The sequence below is a fragment of the Oncorhynchus gorbuscha genome, linkage group LG06, assembly GCF_021184085.1.
Source record: "Oncorhynchus gorbuscha isolate QuinsamMale2020 ecotype Even-year linkage group LG06, OgorEven_v1.0, whole genome shotgun sequence".
In the NCBI taxonomy this organism is placed as follows: domain Eukaryota; kingdom Metazoa; phylum Chordata; class Actinopteri; order Salmoniformes; family Salmonidae; genus Oncorhynchus; species Oncorhynchus gorbuscha.
In genome coordinates, this window is record NC_060178.1 from 64293236 (window position 1) to 64306799 (window position 13564).

At 42.0% G+C, this 13564-nt stretch overlaps 1 long non-coding RNA gene across 1 annotated transcript; it reads right to left on the reverse strand.

The window, feature by feature from the left end:
* Nucleotides 1-42: 42 nt before the first annotated feature.
* LOC124038237 lies at nt 43-8397 on the reverse strand. The gene is made up of 4 exons (XR_006839332.1): nt 8353-8397; nt 7981-8259; nt 6617-7542; nt 43-225 (listed from the first exon to the last, which is right to left on the reverse strand). It is a non-coding gene; the product is annotated as an uncharacterized LOC124038237 (long non-coding RNA).
* Between the last annotated feature and the right edge of the window lie 5167 nt (nt 8398-13564).

Below are 13564 nucleotides of genomic sequence, written 5' to 3' on the forward strand. Positions count from 1 at the left end.
TCTCTCTCTCTCTCTCTCTCTCCCTCCCACTCATCCTCCTCTCTCACACACACACACACACACACATACATGTACACACCCACACACACATTGTTTTGACTCCTACCTCACCTACTCCTTTACACACTCCCCATCAATCTCGCCCACTCTCCATCACTCTGTCCCTGTTGCTATGGAAACTGCAATACTCAATGGGACTCTGATGAATGTTCATTTTCTATGTTGCTGTGAGGCGACAGATAGCAAAACATGTCAGCCGGGAAACTACAGTGCTCATGGTTGTCAAGTAACAAGAGAACAATGTGATTTTATGTCAATTTTTTGTGCATGGATGTCACATGCCATGGTATGTCCGTGTTTTGCATGACAATGAATTAAAAAGCAGGAATGTAATTAGCTTGAAAAGTCACATTAAAATGGAAAGTAATGGGAGTATAAAACAGTATTTATTGTAGTTCATACGGCTATGGGTAGAAGTTGCCCTTAAGCACAGATCTAGGATCAGCTTACTCTTCCCAAATCAAACCTTAACCATTAGGGGGAACAATGAACAAGTAAAGGACCACTCCTCACCGCAGTAACAGGTGGAAAATAAAAACAGACAGGGGGTTTGGGTGTAAGACAGAAAATGTGTGATCAAACAAAAGGCAGTCATAACAAAGCCTGTCAGACATATCACATTTCTTGTTTGGGTTATTGTAATTGTACATCTGTAGAAGCTCAAATGGAAGAATTATATGTATCTGGCAGAAGGAGCACAAGTAACCTTTGATCTGGGTAATTAGCGGTGCTTAGTGCATGCTGCTATGATGAAAATATATATATTTTTTTGCATTGTTAATTGAGGTGTGGGGAGGGGTTGTGTGTGATTGGATGGGCTACACTTGTGCGTCGGTATTTCAAGTACAGGGGTTGGGATTGTTGTAGTAGAAGTTCTGGGAGGAGGGGAGGGAGGTTGAGTTAGTATTAGGAGCAAAAGTCTCATTACGGCAGACTGAACATCTGGAGAAGGGCAGTACCAGGGATAGACGTGTGGGGATTAAAGGTTAGATTTCAAAGAGAGAGTCAGCGAGGGATGGAGGATTGTGGAAGATCCTACTGGCCAAAAGCCTTCACAGCTAAGAACAATGTCAGAGAGGGCTCCTGTACCAATTACAGTAACAGTTTTAGGACCTAAATAGTATCAGGCATAAGGAAGGGTAAGGAGACAGATTGAGACACATTTCATTTATCAGTGAGTTTCTCCAGCTGGCAAACCATATTGTTGCAGACTGAAATGAAATGAGATCCTCTATCATACAACCCTGATAGTATCTCAGCAACAGCAATGCCCTAGCATGGCCGTGATATCTTTCCCGGCATTGTCAGAGACAGGAAAGCCTTAGCTGCATGCATTCAGATATAACATGGCTGATACACCCGGCTCACTGAATAGATTCCCTACTACTCCCTGCACACACAAACAACTCTCCAATTCTTTGTCCAAACGACCCATGATCATTTGAATAAGCATTACAAAAACACCTTTTATCAGCAGTTACAGCTAGAACATAACGTTCTCAGAACCATGTGTTATTTTGCATACAACCTTCCCACAACTTTCTAGGAATGGTGAAGGATAGTTGCTTGGCTTTGATACAGTCTCAGCACATTTAAGGAACTTGACAGCAAAAACATTATTTTCTTGGTATTACAAAAAGACACATTGGTTTCCTTACCCTGTAAGTAGTCTATGGACAAGGTATGACAGCAATCCATGCTTTGGTTTAGTTTCCCTGGCACTGTTTCCACATGTTCATGTTTTAACATTTTGTGGCATAAATCCATTTCAAGTAATGGGACCTATATAAGCATTTTTCGTGCTTCATATCCAAATCATCCAAAAGTATCAAAAATTGATTGTGAAGCTCAACAAAGTGACTTATAGATGTTTTGAGAATTGCGTGAAAAATGCTAATATCGGTTCCATTACTTGAATGGGATTTGTCCACAAATGCTAAAACATTAGCATGTGGAAATAGTGCCATGGAAACTAAACCAAAGCATTGATTGCTGTCATACCTTGTCCATAGACTACTTACAGGGTAAGGAAACCAATATGTCATTTTGTAATTTGGGTGAACTATCCCTTTAAGAAAACATTCCATTAAAAAAAACAGAAGAAAACATTTGTAACATTCAGAGAAAGTTCTATGAATGTCATTTAAAAACATACATTCCTTTCTCAGAACGTTAAGAAAACGTTCCATAAAAACCACAAGAAAACTGAAGTAATGTTCAGAGTACATTCACAGAATGTTATTTAAAAACATTAATTCCATTCTCAGCATCAGCAAAACTCTCTCTTGTTAAGTGTGTTGAAGTGTTTTCGCCGTGCCCATTAATTGGTCACAATTGGTCTTATTAATGAGTGCATTTTCCCTTTGAAATGGGGTCTGTTTGAATAGATTAAAATGAACTGCTTTATATGTGTAAAAAAATATATTGCATGCTAGCTCCATTCTGGTGGCGCAGTGGACTAATTCCATGGATGGAGAATAGATCATTATAGGTTTGAATTTCACTGATGCCATCTCACAATAAAAAAATACATGTTTTTGCATGATTCATGCCTATGGAAATTAATTTCCAAGTGTCCTATCTGTGCTTGGAGCTCAAAATAAGCTAGCAGCGTTATTAAAAGTCTTATTTTAACATTCAGTGAAATGTTTAAAGAAATTATACAAAAACCTCAAAATAACATATCATTTACATTCTCAGAGCATTAATAAAACCTACCAGGAAAATTTTAGAGGAACCAGAATAAAACATTCTCATAACCTCTCTGCAACCTAAAAATAAATGTTCCCAGAACAAGCAAAATGTTAATTTCTGTTCTGAGAATGTCTTAAAAAATTTCAGTTTTACCGGTCAGGAAACGTATGGCTTCATTCCAACAACCAATGTGAAACCAAAAAACAAACGTTCCCTCAACGTCCAAGGAACCAAATGTGCTTGCTGGGATGGCAATGTATAAATAAACTTTGGAGCAGGCATTGATATCCTGTCAATGCTGTATTTGAGTATGCCCCAACAAAGACCGTCATAGATAAAGTTACACCATCTCCTCAGAGTTCCATTGGGCTGAAGCAAACACATAGGAGGTGCAGTAGCAGTAAAGCATCTATGGTTTGAGAAACTACCAGACAGTTAACATAGTAAGACTAGAAACTTCATAGCACAATTTAAGCGTCAACTATAGGCTAAACCATTTCTCTTGAAAAGAGAAAACTACTAGTGTGATACCAGCACCATCACATATCTGTGCCTTGAATCTCTAACATTATCCATCACAATAAGTAATTCTCCTGGGTCAAGTTTCATGTTACATTTTGTGTATTCAGTCAAACTGTTTTCCCCTTGGGGGACAGATTCTGCAGGCCTGACCTGCACTCTTCATCTGCAGGCCTGACCCAGCAGTTGTCACCTAAGGGCTCACAGTCACCTTCTCAGGACACTGACTCAGCCGCACCCACACAAGTATATGATGAGACTGTGACATAGGCTACTCACATGCCTACACCAGAGTCAACGCTACAGTCTAGAGACATTGTTGCAGGTTGGCCGCCGTTACCCTACAAGAGATAGGCGGGCACCAAGACGCTTGGACTTGTAAGGTTGTATATAATTGTTGTTCATAATGTGGACAATTTGAGTAGGTGGGGAGGAGATGTGGTGTATTGGGGTTGTCCCATCAGAGCATCATGGGAGTTGGATGTTGGTAGATGATCACGTTCTAGATAAATGGTTGAACTAATTCCAGTCTCATCATTTAATTGTTATAAAGACGTGGTTATGAAACCCACAAGACATAACAAAAGATTGGCGATGAGTAAGTCTGAACCTACAGGAACTATTCTGTCTGGAAGAAGTCGGTTTTTGCAAGTTTAAAAATGTTATATCCCATGGTACAGTCTAAGTCAATGTTAGCACTGCGTATTACTAGCAGAGACAAATGCAGAGTCTAGCTAGCTAAGAGAGCGTGTTAGCATCGTCAGGCATGGAAGAAAATGATTCGAGATGGATGAAAAGCAGGAAAGCAACGTGATTAAAAAGGGAGGAATATACCCAGCTAGTAATGAGGAGTCGGCCCAGAAGCGGCCCTCTTTCCAGGGGCCTGAACTGATTGAATCGGACCAGAATTGATGTCGGACTCGGTACACCTGGTGACCATGTCAGCGGGCATGCACCTGGCCCGCCACAGGGGACGCTAAAGCGCGATGGAACAAGGACATCCCGGCCGGCCAAAACCATGCGTCGCCTCACGGGTCTCCCAGTTTCGGCTGGCACGGGTATCAAACCAACATCCGTAGCAACGCAGTTTGCACTGCCTTAGACCTCTGCGCCACTCGAGATGTCCCATATTGTCTTTACCAGAGATAAATAACAAAGAACGCGCTTTCCTTCACACGCTTGGAAACACTACAGCCAAAATGGGAGCCACTTAGAAAAACTACAACTTCTCCCTCATGTTTCCAAAAACCAGCCTGAAACTCTTTCTAAAGACTGTTGACATCTAGTAGAAGCCCTAGGAACTGCAATCAGGGAGGATTTCGCCCTGTAATAAATGTGCCAGCCATTGAAATCAGTGTAATGCTGAATTATTTTGGGGGGGGTGGTTTGTCATCGGGGTTTCAGTTCTGTTATATTCACAGACATTATTTTAGAGTGTTTTCTATCCAAATCTACCAATTATGTGCATATCCTAGCTTCTGGGCCTGGGTAGCAGGCAGTTTATTTTGGGCACACTTTTCATCCGGACGTCAAAATACCGCCCCCTAGCACAAAGAGGTTTAACAAGATAGAGGATAGAGAGAGTTTTGTTGATGCTGAGAACTGAATGTTCTCTGAACATTACTAAAGTTTTCAAGTGTTTTTTCTGGAAAGTTTTGTTAACATTCTCAGAACAATTTGAGAACATGACTTGAAATAGAACCATGAGGACACCTGTAGGAAACGTTATGCTGAAGTACTTAAATTCCCACAGAAGAACATTGTTTCATAGTGTTCTCTGAAACAGTCTGAGAATGTTCCTAGTACACTACCAAAATTGAAATGAAATGTAACCATGTTTTAGGAAACGTTCTGTTAAAGTAATGAAATACTAAGAAAATAAATGTTTTTTTTGTCAAGTTCCTCAAATGTGCTGAGAATGTTCCAAAGCCAAACAATTAACCTGCACCGTTCCCAGAAAGTTGTGGGAAGGGTGTATGCAAAATAACCATAGGAAAACCATGCTTTCACCAAACTGTGGACCTGATGAGTTGTACGCCATTCACCTGTAGGAACTTAGCCATTTCTTGAAACACTAGCTGTGGTCCGTTGTCGACAATGAGTTGGAGTGGAAATCTGAACCGATCTGAACCGGCTGATAGCAATTGGCCAGAGGTTGCCATCATGAGGTCTACTACTGCAGAGAAGTCCATTGAGAATATTGGAGAAGTGTTTAGTCGGTTCAGATTTCCACTCCAACTCATTGGCGACAACGGTCCACAGCTAGTGTTTCAAGAAATGGCTAAGTTCCTACAGGTGAATGGCGTACAACTCATCAGGTCCACACCCTATCAACCATCAACCAACTGGCTGGCGGAGAGGTTCGTACAGACCATGAAACATCTCAGGGTCAAGGGACACTGCACCAACGCTAGAACAGTTTCCTGCCATCCTACAGGAACATGCCTCATGCAATCACAAGGGCTTTGCCTGCATCGCTACTCATGAAGAGAGAGCTGCGCACAAGTTCGACCTATTCAAACATCCGAACTCAAAGGAGACAGTCCTACGTCAACAGGAGAGTCAAGTCAAACGTTGTGAACTGAGAGCAAAGGACAGAGCTTTCAATCCTGGAGAAACTGTCTTAGCTAGGAACTACCTCAACGGACCAAAGTGGGTTCCTGCTACAATCATTGTGCAGACTGGTCCTGTGTCCTACACTGTCCAGACTGCAGAGGATGTCATCTGTAAAAGCCACACAGATCAGTTACTGTTGAGAAAAGCAACACCGACAGAACCACAAGTCATGAGTGGTCCAGAACTGTTACTAGGTGACACCTTGACCCAGTAGTCATCACCTAGGTGTTTAAAGTCACCTTCTCAGGACTGTTGTTCATAGTGGGGACAATTAAAGTAGGTGGGGAGGAGATGTGGTGTATTGGGGTTGTGCCACAGAGCATCATGGGAGTTGGATGTTGTCATATTGTAGATAAACGGTTGATCTAATTCCTGTCTCTTGGGAAACCCACAAGACAAATCACTAATGTCCATGTTTATGTCCACAGCAAACAGCAAACAAAATGAAAGTGCCGCATGCGCTGCATTTGAGCCCCTGTGCTGTGTACATATAGGACATTCATACGTGTGCATAAAGGCACAGGACCATATGGTACAACACAGCAAAACATTTGACCTATTGGACACTCTTTGAAACCCTTATCCGCAAACAAACCCGTAACAATCTCATATAACCACCTGTCACCGACTGAATTAATTTATAATACAAAGCCATGCATGCATGTGGTAATTAGAAGGATTGGAAGGCATTATAACTTGTCCTGTCCAATTTAATGTCTCATTTTACCTTCATAAAGGGTCAGGTCTGTGTTGTTCCAGTGCTCCTCTCTAGTTTCTTTGTTCTGTTGCTTTAGCTACCTCAGCGTTAGCCACAACACACCTCTATGGCTGTGGAGCTCACACCTGTTCCAGTGCTCCTCTCTAATTTCTTTGTTCTGTTGCTTTAGCTACCTCAGCGTTAACCACGACACACCTCTATGGCTGTGGAGCTCACACCTGTTCCAGTGCTCCTCTCTAGTTTCTTTGTTCTGTTGCTTTAGCGACCTCAGCGTTAGCCACGACACACCTCTATGGCTGTGGAGCTCACACCTGTTCCAGTGCTCCTCTCTAGTTTCTTTGTTCTGTTGCTTTAGCTACCTCAGCGTTAGCCACAACACACCTCTATGGCTGTGGTGCTCACACCTGTTCCAGTGCTCCTCTCTAGTTTCTTTGTTCTGTTGCTTTAGCTACCTCAGCGTTAGCCACGACACACCTCTATGGCTGTGAAGCTCACACCTGTTCCAGTGCTCCTCTCTAGTTTCTTTGTTCTGTTGCTTTAGCTACCTCAGCGTTAGCCACGACACACCTGGCTGTGGAGCTCACACCTGTTCCAGTGCTCCTCTCTAGTTTCTTTGTTCTGTTGCTTTAGCTACCTCAGCGTTAGCCACGACACACCTCTATGGCTGTGGAGCTCACACCTGTTCCAGTGCTCCTCTCTAGTTTCTTTGTTCTGTTGCTTTAGCTACCTCAGCGTTAGCCACGACACACCTCTATGGCTGTGGAGCTCACACCTGTTCCAGTGCTCCTCTCTAGTTTCTTTGTTCTGTTGCTTTAGCTACCTCAGCGTTAGCCACGACACACCTCTATGGCTGTGGAGCTCACACCTGTTCCAGTGCTCCTCTCTAGTTTCTTTGTTCTGTTGCTTTAGCTACCTCAGCGTTAGCCACGACACACCTCTATGGCTGTGGTGCTCACACCTGTTCCAGTGCTCCTCTCTAGTTTCTTTGTTCTGTTGCTTTAGCTACCTCAGCGTTAGCCACGACACACCTCTATGGCTGTGAAGCTCACACCTGTTCCAGTGCTCCTCTCTAGTTTCTTTGTTCTGTTGCTTTAGCTACCTCAGCGTTAGCCACGACACACCTCTATGGCTGTGGAGCTCACACCTGTTCCAGTGCTCCTCTCTAGTTTCTTTGTTCTGTTGCTTTAGCTACCTCAGCGTTAGCCATGACACACCTCTATGGCTGTGGAGCTCACACCTGTTCCAGTGCTCCTCTCTAGTTTCTTTGTTCTGTTGCTTTAGCTACCTCAGCGTTAGCCACAACACACCTCAGTGCTCCTCTCTAGTTTCTTTGTTCTGTTGCTTTAGCTACCTCAGCGTTAGCCACAACACACCTCTATGGCTGTGGAGCTCACACCTGTTCCAGTGCTCCTCTCTAGTTTCTTTGTTCTGTTGCTTTAGCTACCTCAGCGTTAGCCACAACACACCTCTATGGCTGTGGAGCTCACACCTGTTCCAGTGCTCCTCTCTAGTTTCTTTGTTCTGTTGCTTTAGCTACCTCAGCGTTAGCCACGACACACCTCTATGGCTGTGGAGCTCACACCTGTTCCAGTGCTCCTCTCTAGTTTCTTTGTTCTGTTGCTTTAGCTACCTCAGCGTTAGCCACAACACACCTCTATGGCTGTGGAGCTCACACCTGTTCCAGTGCTCCTCTCTAGTTTCTTTGTTCTGTTGCTTTAGCTACCTCAGCGTTAGCCACAACACACCTGTTCCCGTGAAAACTGTGGATTCGGAGTAACGCGTATCGGCAGTTCCAAAGTGCACTATTGTTCATTCGCAGGTGCTTTTTAGAGCTCAGTTCCTTTTTTTTCCTGGCCCTGCAAACACACCTACTCACGCAAATCAGAGACACACCTACTCTACATCTGCATATTCAGTTTCACACTCAGGCTCACACCTTGACCTAGAATGCATCCCAAGCCAATTTGTTTCTCCTATTCTGGCTTCACAGTTCACAGTCCCTGATAGAAGAATCTGCCTAGTATGCATAATTATCATCTGATGGCTTTCTATGAATTATGCAAAGCACTGTTTCATTTTGAAACCCAGGAGAACATTATGAGCTGAAATAAAGGAACTCATATCAAAACTGGAACAAAATATTATAATGTAAGACACAGTTTGCAGAATCTACAAAGTGTGACTCCTCATCAACCATATATACTGGATGTGTTGTTATTGGGTTGCTTAGTCACACTTTATCCACACCCTTCACATTGACAGAAGTTTTTAAAGCTTTGGGATCGTTAGCTATCAGATGCCATAGCCTGTAATCCACAGAGGTCAAAGGGCGAGGGTCAACCACCACCAATTGAAATGAAGATTAAGGCGATGGAGCTTCAGTGCCTTTAGAAAGTATTCATACCTCTTGACTTATTTCACATTTTGTTGTGAATGGATTAAGGGCTTGTAAGTAAGCATTTCAAGGTAAGATCTAACCTGTTGTATTTGGCGCATGTGACAAATAACATTTGATTTATTTTACAGTGTTTTTTATTTATTTATGAGGTTGAGTGATGCCCAGTGATGTGCACAGAAAGCCCTCTTCAGGTCATTGCACTGTCTCTCAGCAGCATCAGTTAACATTTGGAAAATGTTAACATTTCTATTCTAAGGTACTATGACTGGATTGATGTGGGCAACTTGACAGATAAGGTTCATGGGAAATGCACCTTGAAGACTGAAGTACTTGGAAAGAAAATACGTTTGTGGCCCGCAAGGCTGTTCACATCCTGATCAAACCTACAGATAAAACAACAACTCTTTGAGTCAACAGGGGGTGTTATTCGCAGTATGATTTCCTCTCTTATCCCTTACCCAACAACATCTTCAAACCCTCTACTCTGTACAAAAGCAATGTGGGGTGTATTGTGTAAACATGAGACCCACTTAACAGAGACCAAGGACAAACCCTATCACTTGAGACCTGTGTCACCTTGGAAACTAGTTATTTCCCTCCCAGTCATGTCAGAGGAGAGTGGAACTAAGGGATTCCTATCTATGCATTAAGATCTGCAAGACCTGCTTCCCACAGGAATGCTGAGAGGCCGGATGGTGGCTATTATAGGGGGCTTAGCAAGCAGAAATCTACAGAAGGTCAAACAAAAGATGCTTGTATGTGATCCCTCACCTCCTGTGGTATATAAAAATGCTGGGTTATCATCTTTGTCCGCCATGTACAGGTGTAGGATCGTAATTTGACAAGTATTATCGCAGCAAAATAATCCTGCAGCAACAGGATTTGAACATTTAGTCCATTCACTCTTTTCCGCAGATGTAATGTTGCTTGATCGTGGTTAGGCAATTAGCTGGCCAAAATTAGGCTATATGAAAGTGCAGTACTGTTAATATAACCATGTGTTAGTGCAGGTTTTTAGTGAATTTATGTAAATCCTGTGGCGGAGGGAACATTCTCAGCGACAGCAGAGTAATCAAATTAAGATCCCACATCTGTATACTGTCTGTCTGTTATACAGTGCCTTCAGAAAGTATTCACATAGCTTGACTTTTTCCACATTGTGTTACAGCCTGAATTTAAAATGAATTAAACTTAGATTTTTTTTGTCACTGGCCTACGCACAATACCGCATAATGTCAAAGTGAAATGACATTTTTACAAATTAGTTCAAAATGAAAAGCTGAAATGTCTTGAGTCAGTAAGTAGTCAACCTATTTGTTATGGCAAACCTAAATAAGTTCAGCAGTAAGATATTGCTTAAAAAGTCATATAATAATTTGAATGGACTCATTCTGTGTGCAATAATAGTGTTTTTAATGACTATCTTGTCTCTGTACCCTACACATACAATTATCTGTAAGGTCCCTCTGTCGACCAGTGAATTTCAAACACAGATTCAACCAAAAAGACCAAGGAGGTTTTCCAATGCCTCGCAAAGGGCATTTATTGGTAGATGGGTGAAAAATGTCAAAGCAGACATTGAACATCCTTTTGAGCATGTTGAAGTTATTAACTACACTTTGGATGGTGTAGTAATACACCTAGTAACTAGAAAGATACAGGTGTCCTTCCTAACTCAGTTGCCTGAGAGAAAGAAAACCACTCAATGGTGACTTTAAAACAGTTACAGAGTTTAATGACTGTGATAGGAGAAAACTGAGGATGGATCAACAACATTGTAGTTACTCCACAATGATTTAAATTTAACTAGGCAAGTCAGTTAAGAACATTTTTTTATTTACAATGACAGCCTAGGAACAGTGGGTTAACTGCCTTGTTTGTTCTGGGGCAGAACAACAGATTTTTCCCTTGTCAGCTCAGGGATTTGGTCTCACAACCTTTCAGTTACTGCCCCAATGCTCTAACCACTAGGCTCCCTGCCGCCCCAAATACAATACTAACCTAATTGACAGAGTGAAAAGAAGGAAGCCTGTACAGAATACATAATTTGCAAATAAATTCATTAAAAATCCTACAATGTGATTTTCAGGATTTTTTTTTCATTTTGTCTGTCATAGTTGAAGTGTACCTATGATGAAAATTACAGACCTCTCTCATCTTTTTAAGTGGGAGAACTTGCACAATTGGTGGCTGACTAAATACTTTTTTGCCCCACTGTATAACAAAATGTGTATCTTGTTTGCAGCATGGCACTAAAGTAATACTGCATAAAATGTGGCAAAACAATTCACTTTTTGTCCTAAATACAAAGTGTATGTTTGGGGCAAATCCAATGCAAAACATTACTGAGCACCACTCTGCCTATTTTCAGGCATAGTGGTTTCTGTATCACATTATGGGTATGCTTGTAATCGTTAAGGACTGGTGAGTTTTTCAGGATAAAACATTTACGGAGAGGCAAAATTCTAGAGGAAAACCTGATTAAGTCTGCTTTCCACCAGACACACCTTTCAGCAGGCCAATAACTTAAGGTATGTGAGAGCCGGAATTCTTACTGGTAGGTGATCAAATACTTATGTCATGCAATAAAATGCAAATTAATTACTTAAAAATCATACAATGTGATTTTCTGGATTTTTGTTTTAGATTCCGTCTCTCACAGTTGAAGTGTACCTATGATAAAAATTACAGACATCTACATGCTTTGTAAGTAGGGAAACCTGCAAAATCGGCAGTGTATAAAATACTTGTTCTCCCCACTGTAGTTAAAAGCTTCTGCTCTTTTTTTTAGAAGCTGTGGGGAATGCTGTATTTGGTCTATACATGGCATGTAGGTTTCGCAAACTGGGATTTCGGGGAGGAGAATGGGCAGGGTATATGCAAATGAAATACTAATGGTATAACAGTTTAAAAAGTGTAGTGTTTTATAGAACTGTGTTTTTATTGCAGACATTACTTTAGTATTTAGTACAGTGTTTCTGTGTGAATATTAATGTAGTATTCACTATAATAATCAACAGTATTCTACAACATTCTATAGTAAAGTACTACACACCATACTACAGTGTGTAAGTGTTGTATTCTACAGTATACTACGGTTTACTACAGAGTTCTGTAGTATTCAATAGTAAACTGTAGTAGTTTTTCATGGGTGCTTCCTGTCTATCTAGTGCTCACAGTCTCTGGGGAATGCTCTGCTAGAGTACAAAGAAGATGTAAGAGTCCGTGACATACGAATGACATTCAAATGTCACACGACTTGTACGCTTCCATAGATAACTTGGTATACTGTGATACACAGATCTAACATGGATGGCTCTTACAGATGTCTATTTCTAGTGGTATGTGGTCCTAAATGTTTATCCCACACAGATGACTTGGTACATACTGCAACAGAAATGGAAGCCACTGATATGACGGTCACACTCCAGGTTCTAATTCCAATGTTGCGAGATGTGCAGTGCGACTCCAATAAAGACAACCTGGTATACAATCATGTTGGTTATAGAGGTGGTTATCTGATTAGCTCAGGGTGCAGAACTTGGGGCAGGTTGGCAGCAGTGTTAATGACACACTCAGGACTCAGCTGTGCTCTGCCTGGTGTGCACACACACACACACACACACACACACACACACACACACACACACACACACACACACACACACACACACACACACACACACACACACACACACACACACACACACAAGAATACTGTCTGGGCCCATGGCCCAGTATCCCACTCTCCTGTGGAGATCACCCATATGTTGGCCACTGTGCAATCTGTGAAAATCTGTGGCTACCCAATGATACACGTACAAGCATGTACTCACACACATAGATCACACTCGAAAACACACACACACACACACACACACACACACACACACACACACACACACACACACACACACACACACACACACACACACACACACACACACACACACACACACACACACACACACACACACACACACACAGAGAGAGAGAGAGTACTGTAAGTGTGCACATACTGAGACTCATTTCAATAAGGAGCCCTGGAGAAGCATCTACTGTACCCTAAAACTATGTTGCCACCTAGTGGTTAGAGTGGTTGTCTTCCTTTCTAATGTGCTACATTGTTGTTTCCCTGTCCTTCTACAGGCGGGACATACAAGGGCTTTTTACACAGTATGTATGGTGTAAAGCACAGTACGGGCCTTTAAAACCCAACTAAAACATGACCTCTCCTGTAACCACGGAGGCTTTACCACAACTCATTCTCCTCACAGGGAAAGAGCTTAAGGGAGTCTGTGTGAAACAATGTGTTAATCAGTGTTTCGAGTACGTTAGCAGTGTGAGAAGAGCAGCCATGATGTTCGGAAAATGACAAGTAGACAGCAGACCCAGTATTGAATTGTAGGGGGGAAAAAGACCAGCAGCCCTCCTCCAGTTTTTTTCACCTGTCCTATGTTTTCAGATCAGTGCAGACGAAGGAAAGGAGACAAGGACAGGAAGTCTTTTAGAGAACTGAAACACACCCACAGTCATTCATATAAAAAATATATATATAA